The sequence below is a fragment of the Eurosta solidaginis genome, chromosome 2, assembly GCF_040869045.1.
Source record: "Eurosta solidaginis isolate ZX-2024a chromosome 2, ASM4086904v1, whole genome shotgun sequence".
NCBI lineage: Eukaryota > Metazoa > Arthropoda > Insecta > Diptera > Tephritidae > Eurosta > Eurosta solidaginis.
Window position 1 is genome coordinate 219,314,063 of NC_090320.1, and position 16,818 is coordinate 219,330,880.

A 16,818-nucleotide genomic window follows, 5' to 3' on the forward strand; every position below is an offset into this window, starting at 1 on the left:
TTTTTCACTTCATCTCTATCTTCGTCACATTCTATCTCTTTCTCTCTTTTCTCTTCTCTCAAGTTTTTCTCCTTCTTCTTCATCTCTTATTGCCAGTCCCATAGGTTGTTATGTATTTTGTTCCACTCCCACTCCGAGTCGCAGTGTCAGTCCCAGTCCTAGTCCTAATCCCAGTCCCAGTCCGTCTCTGGTATACCTCCCGGAAAAAAGCATCGTAAATATTAATATAGGCAAATTTATATACTAAATTTCAGGCAAATCGAATAGGACGTATGTAAACAGGTATGTGGGTATTATTAATACTTGCCTTTATTTCGGATTCGCATCCATATTTATCAGTTTTGCCAGGTTTAATGCGACTAAATCGAATATCACAATGAACTTTAGAGCTCTCAGCAACAGCTTTTATTTGATATCCATAATACACACATATTCTAGGGGTATCCGGATCCATGTTTTGGCCTATATCTCGAGACCCTCAGCGGTGTAAAACTTACTCTGTATTATAGCGCATATCAACAGCATCAATTTGATACCCATAATATAAAAACACATTCTAGGTGTATCCGGGTCCATGTTTTGGCCTCTATCTCGAGACCGTAGTCACCCAGCGGTGTAAAACTTACTCTGTACTAAAGCATACATCAACAACTTCAATTTGATACCCATAACGTGAAAACACATTCTAGGTGTATCCGGGTCCACGTTTTATGCTATAGCTCGAGACTCTAGCCTCCCAGTTGTATGAAAATTGTCCTGTACTATAGAACTCATCAACAGTTTTCATTTGATATCCATATTATATAAAGACATTCTAGGGGTACCCAGGTCCACGTTTTGATCTCAAGACCCTATGCTCGTAGCGAAAAAAAGGTAGACGTTGGCCGATTCTCAGACCTACCCAATATGCTCATTGAGAATCGGTTCAGCCGTTTCGGAGGAGTTAAGCCTCTAACACCGTGACAGAAGAATTTTATATACCTATTGAATTTTTTCTAAAAAAAAATCATAACTCAAGAATGGCTAAACCGACTAATCATCATCTCTCCTTCCTGTATCTTTCCTAAAAATTTCATGGCAATCTTTCTATCCGTTCTCGAGTTATGGAGTGACAATCAAAATGTACACTTCTTTTATATATATAGATGTGTGCCAAACAAAATGCACATTGCCGATTTTTAGTCCACAACTTTGCAAGGTTTTGTTCCTATAATAACCACAGCAAAAAGAGCTGCAAGTCATAATAATTGGCATCAACTGCCATTTGTTGTGTTTATTATATAATCTGCCATTAAATGTCCTAATACAGACAATTTTCACCTAAAGTAGCAATCTCTTGTGTAATCAAAATGAAAATAAAACGCAGGCATTAATATACACTGAAAGAATTCATTCGATATTTTTGTATATTTTTAACACGCTTATATTAGCTTCACTTGTATGTTTGTAACTCTTTAGGCTAGGCGCGCAAAGAGACCCATCTAGCGGCATAGCACTGTAAAAATAATAAATACTTTGCGGGTCGAACCCGTTCAGACTTTTTTCTTATTAGAAAAAGAAACTTTTTCTAAAGAGTTTGATGATGTCTTTGCTAAGTTTTGAACCCAGAATTTCCAGTATGGTAAGCGTAGCACGTTACACTTTCCGACGCAAGATTACTGGTCCTACCAAAGCAAGGACCTCGAAGGTGTGGAAATGCGACGAAAAACAAAGCAGGAAGTACTGGATGCAACGTATTGAGTTGCAGATGGTAAGTATCCGCGAACCGATAGAGTCCCACCAGCGGGTTGGTGGATCAGAATATACCCGCGGTAGGTATGCCTGTCGTAAGAGGCGACTAAAATATCAGATTCAAGGGGCTGTGTAGCGCAACCCTTCAGGTTGCCAGCTCAATATATAGCTTCTCCAAACCCAATTGTCAACCTCACCTATCCGCGGCGAATCCTATTACACTAACAGACGAGGCTCTGGCGACCCCAATCTCCTCATGGAACTTGGGGGTGGGGAGGGAGGGAATGGCCTGAAGGTTTAATGTGGCCACATAAATTGTTCCCGATATGGTCGGGCTAGCACCTTAATGATGCTATGGTACCGGAGCGTACCGGATCTGTAGCCGGCAATCGACCATCACATCGAATAACAACAACAACAACAACCCGATAGAGTGCCAAATATAGCCCTTAAATCCGCGATAAGGTCCAGAACATCAGTATTCACGAACCTCTTCAACGCCTGTATCCAAGAAGGCATATTCCCCCGCTCATGGAAACATCAAAGACTGGCTCTTTTGCTGAAACCTGGTAAAATGCCCGACCAGCCATCCTTATACTGGCCTTGTATGTTGGATTCGATAGGAAATATTATAGAGCGCACTATCAGTGACCATCTGCAGCAGACCCTGGAAAGCCTACGTGGCTTGTCAATCAGTCAGTTTGGATATCAAAAATTAGGATCCACGATCGATTCAATACAAACAGTTGTCAATATAGCCCGTGAAGCCATAACCGGAGGTCAAAATAAAAGGAAGCTGGGTGCACCGACTACTTTGGATGTTAGAAATGCTTTTAACACCGCGAACTGGATGCAGAATTATCTTCTCCAAAGCTATGCTAAAAAAATCGCATGAAAAGGAGTCGCGTTGTGTGAAACCTCATTTTATTTCGAACGCCTCGGAGAGGTCCTTCCCAATCCTTACGGAGCTGGTGGTATTGCTCAACGTCATTTAGCACAGTCTTATTAACAGGGAACTTCAATTAAGACATAGCAGCATACAAGTAGCTTCTTTTCGCGCGGTAAAATGCTGCTTCGTAGTCGATGAAAAGACGTTGAGTGTCAATTTTCTTATCGTGAGTCTTCTCCACGATTTAGCGCATCGTGAAAATCTGGAAGATTTACCAGATCTGAAGCCGTACTGAGAAGGTTCAATCAGTTTGTTGAATGTGGGCTTTAGTTTTTTGCACAGTAAGGTAGACAGAGTCTTATATGCGATATTAAGCAGGCCGATTCCGCGGTTATTGGGGCGGTTTGCAGGGTTGCCTTCCTTGTGGATTGGCCAAAGTAAACTTAGTTTCCAATCTGGAGATATGCGCTCATCCGACCATATATTGCATAGCAGTCTTTACCACTCTTTACCAACTCCTCGCCAACATTAGCATAGTCCAGCAAATTAAAACGCAGAGGCTATGCTGGCTAGGTCATGTTATGCGAATGAAAGATGATGATCCGGCTAAGTTTTTTTTATCAGGGACTGGGACTGGCGAATAAGTGATGGAGAAGAACAAGAAGAGCCATAGAGAAAAGAGGAAAGGAGAAAGAGACTGAGATGAAGATGAGGTAAGACTGTGTTACGTACGGGCTCTCGGATAACGCTAGAGCTCTATTGGAGTCTCCTCTCTCTGCTCTTACACTCCTACTGCATCCGCTGGGCATGCTCGAAAAACACTGGGTACACTTGCGTTAATGCACGAGCCAGCTCGCCGGACTATGGGGTGGTTCTTGTGCCTTCGCCGCATGCCAACCGCACCATACAAAAAACTCGTACCCTTCATTAACTAGGAGGCGATACTGTGGTTCTCCTCTCTCTCTTCCTCGCATCCGATGCCGAGGAAAAATCGCCACTGATGTTGTGTGGCTAGCATTCATCTGCCCTCCCTACCATGTCCGACATTGGCCGTTGTTGCCATCTTTTTATAAATCCCTCATTCTACCCCCTCCTAAAGTCTGAGTCCGTCTGTCGATGGAAATAGAGAGTTACATTATTTTGGTACTTTATATTATGAAGATAATAGGGTGACCCCAACAACTGATAAAGCGGCCAACGTGGTGTGATGGTAGCGTGCTCCGCCTATCACACCGTATGCCCTGGGTTCACACCCCGGGCAAAGCAACATCAAAATTTTAGAAATAAGGTTTTTCAATTAGAAGAAATTTTTTCTAAGCGGGGTCGCTCTTCGGCAATGTTTGGCAAGCGCTCTGAGTGTTTTTCTGCTATGAAAAGCTCTCAGTGAAAACTCATCTGGCTTGCAGATGCCGTTCGGAGTCGGCATACAACATGTAGGTCCCGTCCGGCCAATTTGTAGGGAAAACCAAGAGGAGCCCGATGCAAATTGGAAGAGAAGCTCGGCCTTAGATCTTTTCGGAGGTTATAGCGCCTTACATTTATTTATTTATTAGGATTGATAAAGACAGGCAGGGATGTATGGTGCGAAAAGGTAGTGAAGGTAAAGATGGAGAGGGAGAAGAGAAAGAGATGCTGAAAAGGAGAAAGGCAGGTGGAGAAGTGAATAAAATGATAAGGAAAAGGGGGCAGAGGGTAGGCAGAGTAAGAGGTAGACAGATGGACCGAAGTAAGGCCAGAAAAACTTCACCCAGGTCTGCTTGTTTTATTGAATTTACAGATTTTATTTTTTTGTTTTCGTTAAGTCGTCAAACAACTTTTTCTTTTTCTTTCCTTCTATGTAAGTGTTGATAAACTAGTAGACATGTGGGCACGTAAACTGAGCGAATATTGTAAAAGATTCAGCTGCCCTATTAGATATTAAACGGAATTCATATCCGTATTAATGGTTAAGTAGTTGTGTGATATTATATCAGCGAAACCGTTCCATATGCATAACTTAAGCCTAAGGAAACAAATCTAATTAGGAATACAACTGATTATGGCTATTTGATGAGTGTTCAAATGTCCGTTAAGAAAACAATGTATATGTTTGCAAAGTTCGTAGAACCTGCCCGCTTGGAATGTTCGTTGTATTTAGCTTTTTAAAATAGCTTTTTCACAAAAACTTTAATTTATGAGGGCTGCATAAGACTTTTTATTTTGCGTAAATAAGGGGATTAAGCTTTAGGGTTTTAAATTTCCCTTGGCGATATAATTGTTCTAGTACTTGGTGGCCGAGCTTTGCTCAGCAATCTTCGAGTATGCCGCATAACATACTTTGTTCTACATGTCATCATTAATCAAACTCTACTTTTTTATTACATTCCAAAAACTTGTAAATTTCAAGAATGACAACTATTAGTTAGTTTAATTAAATGTTAACTTACTTCCCTAAGCGCCGTCTGTTGGTAAGTAGTTAAATGGTTCGATGTCGTTTTCAAATTGAACATATGCCTTAGTGTTCAACGGTAGCAAATTACCATGGTGAGATATCTTTTTGCTATGGTGAGAAATCTTTCTAATAGCAATCTGTGAGATTTTGCAGTTATTCATTTCATATTTGCCAAAAATATGCATTTAAATATGTTTTGCTAGGATTTGGCACGGTGCCTTGATATTGCATTCCAATTTTATTATCGTGTGTGGAATTAAGCAAATTAAGTCGAATCATGTGTAAGATTTTTTTACGAAGATTTTCAACTTTAATATTCTCCTTTAAAGCTTTAATAGAATATGAGTAAGTAGAGCACTATTTCGTCAAACTACCCCAACCCAAATTGACAGCCCTACTCAAAAATGTCCCTATTGTAAAGCGGAGTGAAATACCTTTCGTTTGATACCCATATGGGCATGTTTAATGCAATTTTTTTAAATTTCGAATAGGTGGCAACCTTGTGAAACATTCTGAGTAGCAAAACCTACGTAGAAAGTTTTAGAAGATGATACATTATCTCTGTGCCAAATTTCATTTAAATTGGTTGAGCCGTTCCCGAGATCGGTCGGCTATACAAACATAAAAATATACAAACATACAAATATACAAGAATTGCTCTTTTAAAGTTATAAGAATCTCATTAATTCTTATCTTTGTATTTTATTTAATTTCAGAATATTTCTCTCGTCTTCTAGAGGTAAGTGACAAGATACTAAATGAACTATGTTTGAACTTTGCCCCAGCAAACACAGTTTCTAACGTTAGAGAAACATTGTAATTTTACATTAGAATTCTAATGTAGTTCTCTAATGCAATTCGAATCAAAAACTAGGTTAGAGAACTAAGTTAGAGAACTAGGTTAGAATTCGACTGTGAAACGATTCGAATAACACTAGAATTGCGATGTTATGATTATTGTCACAGTTATCGATTATTTGCACGATATGATCACTCATTCTTAGTGTTGTACAAACAAAATAAAAATAGTGGAAATATTAAAAGTTGCCAAATAAGTTTTTTTGTTTATAGTAATAAATACTAGTTAGTGAAAATGAATCAAAAAAGGTTAAAAAAGGAAAGCGAGCAGATTATTGAAGGGCTACTTGAATGGCATGAAGAAAACGCTTTCTCATCCGTAACTGAAACCAACGCTGAGCTCAATCTTTAAGTATGTTTTTAATTTATTATAATGGAAAAAGCCTTTGAAATATATTCATTCTTAATACATAAGATTATAACCAAATAAACGTATTTGATATAATGAAACAATGAAAATTTCGCTGATTTTAAATAATTGAATTTAGTTGCGCATCACTTGAAAATTATCTTTAGAAACTCATTAGAATTTGATTTTAATTCGATTAGAATTCTAACCCTTTTCTCGATATCGAGAACGAAGGTTCCTTTTTGTCGAAAATGCTATAATCCGCGACAGTTTCGCAAATCGTCCTCTAACCTTCTATCTTAGAGAAATACATTAGAATTCGATTCGTCTTCTAATCGTTTTCTAACCTAAATGTTTGTTGGGGCGTAAGATAAAAATGTTTACTTAAATTGATCAAAAGCGTTGCCTTTCGCATAACGTCCTTAGACCAACCCGCAAGTATTAATAATTATTAAGGGACGCTTTCATCATTCCCAGTTAAGTTATATTTTTCCTGGAGGAAAGCAATCTATCAGATAGCTTCATTTTACATTTTCGTTTTCAACAAACAACCAAATGAATCGATAATTGTGAATAGTTTGTAAAAAAAATCGGAAAAATTATGGTGAATACACGAAAACTAGCCAAACAGCTGACTCATGTTTGGACTTTCCCCTGCATCTTACTGAGACGCGAGGCATCAGTTAGCATGGAGAAAACGAAAAACTTCGATAACTTTCGATAGATAAGTAACTAATGAAGATGGAGAAAGCGGTAATAGAAACTTCTTGTATCTCTTCCTTTGACTACCTTGCAAGCATGGTACATATTTTGGAGCTATCAAAAGTTTCCTGCAGGGTTTGAAATTTCCTAAAACTTAAACGTTCTTACATATTGAAGATCATGCACAAATAGAGTTACCGTTAATGTATGGAATAAACATTTGTATATGCCAAGCAAATTGATTTGCAGCTACAATGTTGATTGGTTGGATTATATATGCATTAGAAGATGTAACTAATGAGGGCCAAGTACTAATGCATTCATTGATTTGTGTACTTTGAGAAATGGAAATTTATACAATATACACAAATTTACAAGTAAACATAGTGACCAGAAAGCCCATTCATGTATATATGCATAAATTCCTATACTTCAGTGTAAATATTGCAATATCTACCTACTCAAATAAGCAAGCATACATAAATGTATGTTATTGCCAATAACTGTATGTAGGAAAACGTAATACAACGTCCACATGGGAACTCTCATACTTAGTTCAGATTTTAATCCGTCTTCTGCTCAGAACAATGTACCGAACTACACCAAATGCATACAAAAGCTTGAGGGCTAATACTCGTAATCTCATTCAGTGTATGTACTTACTGATACCTGTTTAGAACAAGACTAAACTCCAAGATTTCCATTGTTTTTATTACAATCATTACTGGTTATGGTTGTGCGAGGCTTCGTCACCTAGTGTACACATCCATGCATGTATAAATTACTTTCTATCACAATTTTTTATTGGAAAGAACTTCAAAAAGTTCTTTTGTACACAGTATTATGTGTTTCACCTCCCAGCAGAAGAACAAAAAAAGAAGGCAGGTGAACCAAGCTTTCGTGAAGTTCTATGTGTAAACACAAATCTATTGTGAGAAAAGCTTCGTCGTTTCCAAGGTCTTCTTCCAGTTTCGCCGTGCTCCTTTTAATCTTCCCTACAAATTTATAGAACGGCAAGGTAGATGAGTTTTCACTGAGAAGCTTTTCGTGGTAAAAATATACTCGGAGTGTTTGCCAAATCACTTAAGAGGGGCGACCCCGTTTAGAAAAGTTTTTGTTCGAATTGAAGAAACCTTTTTTCTAAATTTGGATGTTCTTTTGCCTAGGACTTGAAATCAAGACCCTCTGTGTGATAGCCGGATCACCCTATCACCAAACCCCCGCGGCCGCCATTGTTATCGGTATAAAATTTATAAAAGTTCAAGCGCCAGTCGATAACTCGAAAACACATATATAAGGAACTGAAATATGAAAAATTTGAAATATGAAATACATTGCTGCCATTTAAGCTGCAGTGTAGTGACTACATGTACGCTTATATTCTGTATTTCCCCATACAGCAAACGAATATCATAAGTGTATGTAGAACACCACTTACAAATAATAGGTTTACGCTTACTCTTTACATGTTAAACTTCCTCCACACTGTGGCCAAAGAAATATACCCATCAAAAAGCTTTATTCTTAATGTAAAACGCGAAAGGGCCATGTTTACTTGTTCGTGGGTGCAAAAAATGGTCTTATTTTCCATACGTTGAAAACTTAAAATGTTGACGATGAAAAGCGAAAAAAAATTTTAAATTAACGCATTTAAAATTGTGTATGTATTGCATTGCTCGACACTAATACCACCAAATTGTTTCCGCCATGGCATACGTTTAAGCAATTGAAAAATTCGCTTTTTCTTGATTTTTTTCTTACTAGTAGAACCCGTGCGCATCTTGCGCAACAAATAAAAAACCGTACATCAAATATCAACAGAAATCAGCTGTTCAATCAATCAATCATAAATCAATTAAAACTTACATGCGCTTGCGCTGCCATCTGGCGAATATTAGCAACTGTCGGCAATGCAGTGTTATTTCTAATCAAATATTCACAGTAGTGCCATAGTACAAATAATTTTCTTTGTGTGCTCACAATCGTTTATTTTTAAATACTCTTTTTAATAAATATAGCTAAACAAAAGCACGAATCTCCATCTTCGCAATCACAACTTTATAGATTTGGATTCCAAATAAGATCGAAAATGGAACCTGCACATAAAAGCAGCAATTAGAAATAATATATAAGATTTGTTTGCACATACTTCAACAGCTATAAGGCGGTGTATAAACGATACACGACAAACCAATTCGTTAGACGAATAAGCAGGGAAGTTGATTTACGACTCTGACAATCACACTTCTTGCTGGTATAGCACTGAACCTGCGTTCGTTCGTAATGCCAGCAATGCTCTGCCTTTACAATCAAATTCTTCAATATTTCAGAAATTAGCGGGTTTACCTCTTTTCAAAATTTAAGACTTTGATTTATAATGAATAAAGATGGTTTATTATATGAAAATATATTATTATTAAACGGGCCGTGCGGACAGTCTTTAAGTGTTGCTACGTTATTCAGCAAATTCATATTTGCTTATACGTGTTAAGGCTAACAAGTGTATATATGATAATTTTGGGTAATGGATGTGCTTATGCCGCAGATGTGTCTCATTATTAGTAAGTAGTATGCATAAGCTAAACCATGACATAAGATTTTCTAATTATACTTGCATACATATTCATATATGCACAAAATAGTGTTGTGTAAAATAAGTGCATAGTAAAACATCACTGGGCACTCTGCCCTCTAATCTCCGTAGGAATCCTTATCTTAAACGAACTCGTTTCTGACTTTATGCTTAAATTGGTAGCTGTTTTCCCTGTTGAAAGATGATCCCAAATAAAGCACAATGCGCAAATTTGATACCCTTTCCCTTGGCACCAATTTTTTTTATTAAAATACAATACAGTGTACGTTTTTTATTAAAACCATTTGGTTGGTTTAGTACAACTACCGATACCTCTAAGAAGCATTTTGATACCAGCCATATATTAGCGGCATAAAACTGGAAAATATGTAATGAGAGCTGCTTGGCTGAATGAGTGTATGTATACCTCATGATGAATTGGGCGAAAAATGACATCAAGGCTGAATGAAAAAAACTTGACGCGTAATACCGAGGATTGCTTCAAAGAAGTTTTGATTGCGCGAAAAAAAAAATCTGTTTGGATTGATTACAATTTCTCTGCTGAGCTTACACTTTTATCTATCAGGATACCGAGCAGCGGTGGCGTCATCCCTGTATTAGAAAGAGTCGGCCTGTAGGAGTACTGAAACTCTGGAACACTCAAGCTTACTAAAAATTACAGTTTCCTTCATGGAAGCACAGACCGCCCTGCCACTATAACATTTGCATACAGAAACTTTATTATACAATTCCGCAACGGGGTTGATTGCGTAGAGTCGCATCGGTGCTTCGCTGCTGACGGCTGCATTTTCATATACAACGACGTTTCTAAGGCAATCGTTTGAGTTGGGGGCGGGTATTTTCATGGAAGCTCTTTCATGATCCACTTAGAAGCAACAGCTATCATTGTAGCCGCATTATGGATATAAAGATACACTATCAACAAAGAAGATTTTATTTATGTTATAGCCAATCGGCTATGAAACTCCCTGGCTGTTACTCTTTCAATTTTGAAATAACGCGAAACAGTAAAATTGAGGGAAAGAGTATTGCTGACGAGCTTGCTCGGAAGGGCACGACTGAGCAGACTTTTTCTAAACAAAAACAAAAAATGCTTTGGTAAACCCTTTTTGAAATGGAAGTTTTATCAAAAGAGTACGTCTGCCCTCGATAGATAGCTAAAACCCCTGGATGCTGTACATCTGAGCAAACACTAAGTAGGGATATATTTTTCACACTTCTGGGCACTACGTAATTGATAGGCGTGCATTGAAGTCGTTAAGATCAGGAAGAGGTAAAAGCGGTAGGTTATCTTACATGCAACCACCTGGCGTTAACTGGTGCCAAACAGAGCTAACTGGAAGCATCTTTCTCCAGGTCGTGAAGAATATGAAAATTTAGTAATTAGGTAAAAGTTTTTAAAAGCGGTTTCGCCCCCGGCAGTGGTTTGGACAATACTCCTAGAGTATTCTACCATAAAAAGCTTTTTGGAAAGCTCATCTGCTATGCAGATGCTGGCCAGTGTCGGCATAAGACTTGTAGGTCCCATCCCGCCATATTGTAGGAAAAATTAAAAAGGAGCACGAGGTAAATTGGAAAAAAAGCACGACCTAAATCTCCTCGGAGGTAAATAGCGCTAAGTGCTTATCTTTTATTTTTTTAAACTATTGAAAAAGTCGAATGTGCACCTATATAAATATATTCGCCCTATCGCCATAATTATTTGAAGCAGGTATTCAATATTTAGTATAAAGATTACATATATGGGCAAATCCCAAAAACTTTAACTTTTTTGGATATTCGGGTTTTACACACGGGCAAAAAACTTAAGGCCAGAAAGAAGTACAAGGATATAAAGTTTGACCTTTGGCTATCCAGTATGATGATTCTAAAAATCAAGAAAGTTGATAGTAAGTTTTTTCAGAACTTCGAAACGTAAAAAGCGTCGATTTTTACACTTTTTCAGGCGATACTCTTGATTTTGTTTTTTTTTTTTGAATTTTTTCGATAAAATTTTGAGGGATCGCTGAAACGCTATGGAATTCAAACTGAATGTTGTTTTTGAGACGGAGATTCTAAACGTATAAGCAAAATTAATGTGCCCTCCAATATTCAAAGCTATTATCAATCAAAGTAGCGATACTTTTTTTTGTCATTTTCAATATTGACAGTTTTTTGCTTATAGCTTTTTGAGGCAACTGAGTATTGAAATTTGGATTATACACGATAATAGTCTATCAGGGATTAAAAATACCTGGGGCTTCAAATTCGATGTGGCCCTTTCAGTTTTGAAGGCAGAGGCAGAAAAGTGCAAGCACTTGGTTGCGTAAATTTTTTTCAGGAGCATGTTTTTTGTGGGCACAGTTACAATTTTACTTTTATCACTTCATACCCGTTTGCTAATTTTTTCTCTACACCACAGTGGTATACCATCAATTGCCTCATCTTGGAATATTCACGCAAGGAAAGTTACTGATGTTTGTACATGGGGCAAATATACGAAATTTCCGACAAAAATTGGCAATCGTCAAAAAGTGTAGAAAAATTTTTTATTTTATTTAAAGCAGTTTTTATTTAAAAGTTGATGAAAAGAAACAAATTTTGTACACTTTTTGACGATTGCCAATTTTTGGCGAAAATTTCGTACATTTGCCCCATGTACAAACATCAATAACTTTCCTTGCGTGAATATTCCAAGATGAGGCAATTGATGGTATAGTACTGTGGTGTAGAGAAAAAATTAACAAACGGGTATGAAATATTTGACGGTTACACGGTTTCATATTTTTGCCGATATCTCTAAAACTTGGTTTCGGGTATCAACAAAATTTTACCTAAATATACCCCACATAGGTGTGTACATCCTGATAAAATTTCAACACAGTCGGTTAAGAAATGTTTAAATAAGTAAAAAAAAATTAAGGTTTTCCGGGTTTATATTTTTATGAATATCTCCAAAACCGGATCTCGGGTATTAAAACTTTTTTACCTAAACATATTTCGTACACATATCTATTCATTTTTAAAGTTTCAAAAGAATCGGTGGAAAGGTGTTAAAATAAATGTGTTGCAAACTTTGAAGTAAAAAATATTTGGCGGTTATTCGGTTTTATATTTGTACCGATATCTACAGAACCGGGTCTCGTGTATCAAAAATATATCTTTTTGAGGCATTATGTAAGACGAGTAATGGCGATGCAATATAACTCCAATTTACCCCTCAATGTTCCTAACAAAAAGATATTTGCGTGATACCATGTTTAAAAAAAAATTTTTTTTCTCCAAAAAAACCAAAGTTTGGCGGATTTCCCCATATGTATAATATGTATAAGGACATTGAGGAGGGCGAGATAAAGGGAAAGGTAAAGAGAGAAAGCGGAAGTGGGAATTTGAGTGCGTATGAGTTGTAGGGGAAGTTGGAGCGGAAATGGGATTGTGACTGATAGTGTGAGTGGGAGTGGGAATATAAGTGGTAGAGTGATTAGGGTTACAGAGGGTTTGGGAGTTAGAGTTGGAGAGGGAGTGGGGTGGGGGTGTAAGAGTGGGAGTGCGAGTGGAATTTAAACATTTTAGCTGCAATTATATTGCACAACTTTATTATATGTATGTCTGCAAATCAAACATGCTTAATATTGTAAAATATTTGTAAGTTTACGTTTTATTGCTATTAGTGTAATGCTGTAATAACACGATTATATGCCACAAGTATAATTTTTGGCTCTTAGTAACATTGCACAACAACTGTTTTGACTTTGTTTGAATTGGTTTCGTTAATATTTCTGCGCCCCAACAGACAGCATTGTATTGTTCCAAATGAAGTCATCTTTATCATAACCCTTTAATGCTATATAAGCAAAGCTACCGCTCCATTTACGCTTCACGGTGGCTTTACCTTATTCAAATGATGCCTTTCATACGCTTTATTACCTCTAAGATATGTACATTTTCTTACGCATATAAATTTGTTATGCTTATTATTCAAAAGTTACTACGTTGCCATCACATACCTAGTCGAGCTATTTTTAAGTCCTCAAAATTAATCACCTACCTAATTTGCATCTATAAAAATTTGCGTTTATATATGTATATAAGACGACCGTTAAAATGTGCATCCCTAAATTCATATTTGCCTATAGGTTTTTATGTTTCCCAAAAGAATATAATGGCAACACCCGCTGACTATGTAGGCCAACTTTCAAAGCACTTTTCCAGCTTTTTTTATTAGCACATTTTTGTTGTTGGTTTTTCGTTGAAGTTGCTGGCGCAGTGCGTCATTTAATATGTAAAAGCGAAAATTATGTTGCGCTTTTTCCTGTTTGTGCTTTTTGAGCTTTGTGTCTTTTTTCCACATTCCGTTTCTTTGTTGGCGCACCTTTTTATGTTCTGTCGTGTTAGCACGTTATGTAAAAAACACATTTTGTATTATATCCTCAAATAGTAGAATATCATGTAGGTAAAATTAAAGTGTACGGAAAATAAAATTATTAAAAAAAAAATGTTGAGTTAAACTGTTATATTGAAAACAATACTTACATTAAGTAATAATAATACTAAAAGCTAGAAAATAATTAGGTAGGTCCTTGGTATTAGTCGTCAAACTCCTCATCAATCTAGGGCGTCGATCAGACAATTAAATAAAAGCGTTGGGCCGGTGAAATTTCTAAAAATGTGAGGCGGAGCATAACCTGATTAATGTTCATTTGATCATACTTATGAAAATCAATAGAAATTTGACGCGTCCAACGCTTTTATTTAATTGTCTGATCAACGCCCTAGATTGATGAGGAGTTTGACGACTAGTAACAAGGACCAACGTAATTATTTTCTAGCTTTTAGTATTATTATTACTTAATGTAAGTATTGTTTTCAATAAAACCGTTTAACTTAAAATTTTTTATTTTAGTTATTCTTTTTTCAAGTTTTTAGTCCTTATTGAATTGCCTATTATTTCTCGTTCTATTTAGTTAACTTAGTGACTAATTATTACAAGGATTTGTAACAATCTAAGTCCTCAAAACATAATCCTTCCAAAGACTTTACTGGACTCGGCGTCACGTATGCTTGTCCCTCCTCGAACTCCAAAATATTTTGATGTGACTTCTACCGGACTGTATGCAATATTTGTTCCATATATGAGCCAAATCCGACCAAAAATACGATTGTTTTAATATCTCGATACCTGCGCCACCTATCAGCGATTTCATAGGTCGCTTTCTATGTATTATGTGTATTATGTGTATGTATTATGTGTTCCAAATATGAGCCAAGTCGGGCCACAAATACGATATTTTGAAATATTTCGATCCATGCGCCACCTATCGGAGTTTTTTTCTTATTATTGCGTTGTGATCGGGGTTTGAACTATATTCCAAGTTTCAAGCTTGTAGCTTATCGGGGAGTTAATTAAATTTTAATTACAAAATTCGTTCACAACGGCCGACCGACACAGAGCCAAGCTAAATAAAACCGTTTAAAAAGAGATAAATATGTCCATACACCATTTAAATTTGATAGTTTCATGTATGGGATAAAAACTGCGAATCGATTGAGAGTCGGGAAAGATTCTCGGCAAAGATCAACCAAGTAAGACCTTTGCCTTTGTGTAGGATCAACAGCTTAAGTTAGGCTAGGTTACTTACTTTTTGGCTGGCCACAGAAAAGCAGCACAAATACAACAGGAACATTACAGCAGCAAGCAATCGACGGGCTAACAGAAAAGATACTGACAGAAGAAAAAGGTGCTTGAACAACAAAAAGCTTTTCGCCATATACATCACTACGCTGCCGAAAATTTAAAAATCTTTGGTCATTTCTGCATGCATTAGTTATAGCCGCATTCCGTCTTCGGAGAGTAAAACAAGTGTCGACTGCATAGCAATGTCGCGAATAAGACATGAGCTGGCCAAATATTTCAAATCAATAAGTCTTACATCGCAACAAGCACAACCGAGAGGAAAATCCATAGAAACGGTGTTGCATGAAGCGGTATAAACAGCGGATAAATCCCTTAAGCATCAACAATTTACTTTAGTCGCTTTCGCTGATGTGGAACGTGCTTTCAACAACGTTAAAGCTGACAGGATATAATAAGGCCTTGGTAAGGCCAGGGTGGGGAGCCAGTAAGGAAGTGGATCTCGTATCTTCTTATTAACCGCGAGATATCAGCAGAGCTGGGGGAGCGAGAATCAGTGAGCAGAGATGTAGAGGCACACTCAAAACAAGGTGGGGTGTTCTCTCCTCTACTAAGGCTCATAACTTTAAACGATATTCTAACGATTGTCGACACAAATCGTGTGAAGATTTTGGAGTACGCTGATGATGTGGTAGTGCTGATGTCTGTTCCATAACCTACAGTGATGTGAAAAATCATGGAAGTAACGTTGAAAAAACTAATTAGGTGGACACAGAGATGTGGCCCTAGACAAAATCCTGAAAAGACGGATCTGCTGCTCTTCACGAGTAAGAAGAACCCACCCACCCTTGCATTTCCAAGGCTAAACAGATAGAGACTAGCCCTATCAAGTTGTACCAAATATTTGGGACTAATAATCGGTTTTTAACTGAACAAGAAAGCGTACATCGAGAAACGGGTACGGAAGGCCTGCAAGACGATGTTAAGTAAAGCCAAAGAAAGTGTTATGGCTGTATGGGGCAGTGGTGCCACCAATGCTACTTCTGGCTGTAAAATGCAGTGAGAGGCTATTAATAAGAACTACAATATCACTGGTCTACTGAAAGTTCAACACACTGCATGCGTTAGCGCCATCGGAGTCTGCCACTCCTGCTCCATGGCTGCCTTAGACCCAGTCTGGAACCTGCCGCCGAAAAACACGCTCATATTATATATGTACGTCGGCACAAACCGCACTGTGATTCAAGGAACTCGTTGCTGGAAGGATACTCAGAAATGGCATAACGGTTTTCTTCGTTTACTTTAGCAGGAAACTTTTAATTTTGAAATACTTTAGAGTCCCCGCAAACTGCATTTCAGGTAGGAATGATTGTATGAGGGGCACAGTTCCATCTAACAACGGGATACTTATCTACACCGAAGGCTACAAAATGGAATCTGGTATGGGGGTAGGCATCTATTAGCATTACCTAGAGATTTCTACGTCTCATCAAACTGCCATCATACTGTTGTGTAATTCAGACGGGAGTGCTCGAGATTTGGCAGGCCTGCAAATCACTCGAGCTACGAAACATAATTGGCAAAGTATCTATCTTTTCTGATAGCCAAGCAGCAATAAAGGCGCTAGCAGCACCATATGATTACATTACCTCAA

At 37.4% G+C, this 16,818-nt stretch overlaps 1 long non-coding RNA gene across 1 annotated transcript in view; it reads left to right on the plus strand.

Moving 5' to 3' along the window:
• The window catches only part of LOC137240614 (uncharacterized), a 399,438-nt gene that overhangs the window by 142,750 nt on the left and 239,870 nt on the right, over nt 1–16,818 (plus strand). The window contains exon 3 of the long non-coding RNA XR_010949777.1: nt 5,768–5,790. This is a non-coding gene — a long non-coding RNA (uncharacterized lncRNA). The remainder of the gene's footprint in view (nt 1–5,767; nt 5,791–16,818) is intronic.